This window comes from Suncus etruscus, chromosome X (genome assembly GCF_024139225.1).
Source record: "Suncus etruscus isolate mSunEtr1 chromosome X, mSunEtr1.pri.cur, whole genome shotgun sequence".
NCBI classification, from domain to species: Eukaryota; Metazoa; Chordata; class Mammalia; order Eulipotyphla; family Soricidae; genus Suncus; species Suncus etruscus.
The window spans coordinates 25,716,512-25,721,173 of NC_064868.1; the positions used below are offsets into that span (position 1 = coordinate 25,716,512).

The following is a 4,662-nucleotide window of genomic DNA, read 5'->3' on the forward strand; positions in this document are numbered from 1 at the left end:
CTAGGTCTGATATTATTCCAAATACTATCGATGACCTTAGAGAGATCTGAATTTCCCAGGAATGACTCAAACTCCAGCATCTCAGATGCCAGTTAACATCTCTTCAGATTCAGAATCTGAAAATTCTCTCATGCACATAGAATAAAGCCAGAAGACCTAGGCTTCATGAACTTCCATCTTACCAAGGGCTAAAAATAAATTCTCTGGACCATTTCAAAAAGGCTTGTGCTATTTACAGACCCAATTCTCCATTTTATAAAGAACATCTAACTAAGTTAGATGTTAGAAGTAATGTGTAGTTTGGACCCTCATGATTTTCAAAAAGTGGCTAGAGTAACATTTTTCAACCACTGTGCCTTGTAACAATAGTGTGCCGTGAGATATTGCCTAGTGTGCCATGAGAAAAATTCCAATTTCATCCGTAACATGCAGCTTCAGCAGAAGAGTGTTGAGTGTGATGGACAGTGGCTATCTGGAGAAAACAAGCACAGTAAGTATTGAGTGACAGTGAGACATAAGCAGATACTGCAGTGATGAACAAGTTTTTGAAAAGGAAAGAACTGGACTCTGAACAAAATTCGGAAACAGATGAGAGCCCAAGTATGAGTGGGGATCAAAAGAAAGCAAAGATGGTTAACTGAAACAAATTCTCTGGCACAAGGCAATCTAGAGAGAGCTATATTTCATTTGGATTTACTTTCACTGAAGATGCAAATAAACTAATTCCACTGTGCGTGGTGTGTGGTAAAAAGCTACCTAACAGTGATATGGTCCCAAGTAAACTTAAATGCTATCTCCAAATGAAACACTCTTCGCTTCCAAACAAGAATATGGACTTTTTTGTTCACCTGTGTATAAACACAGAGAAACAGGCAACTTTCATGAGAAAAACCACTAAGGTAAAAGAAAGAGCTCTTAAAGCTAGCTATCAAGTTACTGAACTTATACCCAAGTTAAAAAAAATTCACGCACTGTGGCAGAGACATTAATACTTCCCACCTGTAAAGCTATTGTAGCGGAGATGCTCGGACCTGAAGCAGCTAAGGAAATAGCCAATGTCTCTCTCTCTCAGACAACACAATTTCCAGACATATTAATGACATGTCTGCAGACATTGAAAGTGTGGTTTTGGAAAAGATCTGTATCAGTGAGAAATTTGCATTGCACCTTGATGAGTCTATTCTGATATCAGTGGACATGTTCAACTCTTGGCCAATGTGTGTTTTGTGGATGGTGATGCAATTAGAGAAAATTTCTTTGCAACACATTGTCAGAAAAAACAACAGGAGAAGAAATTTTTCATGTTACATCATAATACCTTGAACAAGGAGGACTTAATTGGGAAAACTGCACACGTGTCTGTACCAATGAAGCTGCAGGCATGGTCAGGAGCATTAAAGGCTTTGTAAGCAGAGTGAAGGAAAGAAATCCAGATATGGTTGTTACTCATTGTTTTTTACACCATCAGGCCCTTATAGCCAAGCCTTTACGAGCAGACCTAGTTCCCATGTTGAATGATATATGCATGGTAAACTTTGTAAAGTCACAGCCCATGGAAAGTTGCATGTTTTCAGCTTTTTGTGAGGAGACGGAAGCAAAGCATAAAAACTTGCTGTTTCATATGAAGGTCTGGTGGTTGTCACGTGGCAAGATCTTGGTTCATGTGTATGAGCCGTGGGAGGAACTTAAAGTGTTTCTGACAAATGAGAGGTCAGATTACGCAAAACTGCTTGCAAGTGATGAGTGGTGTGCAAGACTGGCAAACCTGGCAGGTATTTTTCATCATCTGAATGAACTGAACACACGAATGCAAGGCAGAAATGGAAGCCTGCTTCCAAGTACAGATAAAATAAATGGATTTCATTCAAAGGTGCAACTCTGGCATCAACATGTGGAAAGTGACAATCTTGAAGTGTTCACACTCACCAAGCAATGGCAAGGTGTTCACACTGCTGCACTATGTGAAATAATAGTTAAAATTAAAAAAATTCTCTAGGAGAAGCTATCATTTTATTTCTCTTCAGTTTCCACTGAATGCCTTGACTGGTTAGGGGCTTACAGCTCAGCATCAGTTGGTGGAAAAGACATGACTTTACAGGAGCAGGAGGAACTAACTAAACTGAGACAAAATAGTGGTTTCAAGTTAAGATTTGCTGCTTTACTTTTGTACAGTTTTTGGTTGGATATTGCCAAGAAGTTCCCCGTTCTGGCAAACAAAGCTATTTTGACATTGCTTTCATTTTCCACTATATATCTGTGTGAGATGAGCTTTTCAGCCTGACTGCTATAAAAACTAAAGACAGAGAGAGTCTGAGAGTTGTTGACAAAGAGCTATGTGTGCGTCTTCCTTCGATTTCTGCCAGAATATCAGCTTTGTGTTCCACCAAACAGGCCCAGGTTTCGCACTGAGTAAGTGAACAGAAATATGAACAATTAAAAAACACTTATAAAATAATTTCTTTGTGTTCATTTGACTCCTATTCAAGAGAATTGCTTTATATATCAATATAGGCACAGAGTTACATTTTTAAAACATTTTCTAATGGTGGTGTGCCTTGTGAATTTTTTTCATAAAAAAATGTGCCTTTGCAAAAAAAAAAAAACTTGAAAACACTGGGCTAGATTATGTCTGAGAGCTTTCCGGTACTACCAGTGGAGAATGTGGTACAGTGATGAGGCCAGGGCCAAACTACACACCCGACGTCAACCTGGCAGACATTCCAGGGCCCAAGTCACATATGAAATGCAGATAGAGGAGAAAAATATGAAAAAAAACATAACTCAAGCTACCCTGTCTCTTACCATTCTAACACATATCTGAGAGATAGAATTGAGTATATGGGAGAGGATTGATGTGGACGCAGAATTGAAGGGCAGTTACACAAAAATCTTCCAGAGGCTCACAGAGTCTTATGCCCATGAATTAAGGAAAATTTATTTTAAAAAATGCAGTACAAATGAAAGTTGAAAAGAGACCCAGAGGAACTCTAATGGAATGCTAAAGTCTGGCACTCTCTCTGAACTGTCTTCTGAGCGGCACCTGTGGGCCTGATTTTCTGTGTATGTGGCTTCATCTAGGAATGGCTAGCCTTCCCTGGGGGTCAATTTTTCTGCCCAGAAAGGGCGGAGCTTGTTGAACTCTGATGGAACGCTGAAGCCTGGCACATCTCTCTGGACTGTCTATCTTCTGTGCCGGACCTGCGGGCCTGATTTCCTGTATGTGTGGCTTCATCTGCAAATGGCTAGCCTTCCCTGGAGGTGAGTTTTTCTGCCCAGGAAGGGAGGAGCCGGAGGAGTGTGGTCGTTCTGCTTCCCTACAGACGCGAACATCATTTATCCAACAATTACAACCACAACACGTAGAAAAATGCACAATACAAGTGTGACATTGGGGAAACAACACAGGACAGCGCCAGGCATAGAAAATGAAGATGGAAATTCTGATGACTGGAACATGGATAACCAACTAGCCAGTCTCTCAGATAAGGAGTTTAGAGTCGCAATATGGAAGATTTTCACAGAATTCAAAGAAAGTATAGAAGAGAACACTAATACAAATCAAGAGGATCTGAAGATAGAAATAAGAAAACTCCAAACTGAAATTCCAGGTCAAATAAAAGGTCTGAAAAACTGGTAGATGAATTGAAGAAGAAAATGGATGAGCTTTCCCACAGGTTAATAGCAGTTGAGGATACAATTGGTACACTGGAAGAAGAGATGAATAACAGCAGAAGAGATTGGAAAAAAGCCTTAAAGCAGAGGATTAAACAATGGAAAAATCACACAAAGAATGTGAACAGATGAAACTAGAAGTCTATGATAAGTTCAAAAGAAACAAATTAAGAATCCATCAAGTCCCAGAGACCCAGGAAGAAAATCTCCAGGAAGAATCATCGGTCAAGAACACCATTAAAGAGACACTACCAGAGCTAAAGAAGACATGCAGCTTTGCACAGTGGCAGTATCATAGCCAATGAGGTTTATCCGAGGTGCAATTATTGCTAATAGAAAACTTTTCCCAAGAATACATGCGATCAAATCCTGCATGTCCGAAGAGTACCAACTAAAAAGACCCCAGAAAGAACACTCCAAGACACATCTTAGTCACAATGAAAAATCCCACATATAGAGACAGAATTCTGAAAGCAGCAAGATCAAAGAGAAAAATTACATTCAAGGAAACATCCTTGAGATTTACCGCAGACCTGTCAACAAAAACACTCAAGGCCAGAAAGCAGTGGTGGGACATAGTGACAAAACTCAATAAAATAAATGCTTCGTCTATAATACTGCACCCAGCAAAACTAACTTTCAGGTTTGAAGGAAGAATACATGGCTTTACAGACAAACAACAGCTCAGAAACTTTACAGACTCAAAACCAGTCTTAAAAGAAAAACTGAAAGACATACTTTAAGACAAGACTGAAAAACAGACACACCTAACTTTAATAAAAACCTGGCACTAAATCCCAGGACAATTCTTTCTTTCAATATCAATGTACTAAGTGCCCCAGTTTAGAGACACAGAGTGTCGAAATGGATCAAAAACTCAATCCCAGCTTCTGCTGCCTACAAGAAACGCATCTGAATAGTCAGAACAAACATGAACTCAAAATAAAAGGCTGTTGGAAAATCATCCAAACAAACAACACCCATTAAAAA

The 4,662-nt window shown here is 39.4% G+C and overlaps 1 pseudogene; it reads left to right on the forward strand.

Annotated features, from left to right (window-relative positions):
• The first annotated feature begins 3,944 nt into the window (after positions 1–3,944).
• On the forward strand, positions 3,945–4,028 carry LOC126000081 (uncharacterized; annotated as a pseudogene).
• The last annotated feature ends 634 nt before the right edge of the window (positions 4,029–4,662 follow it).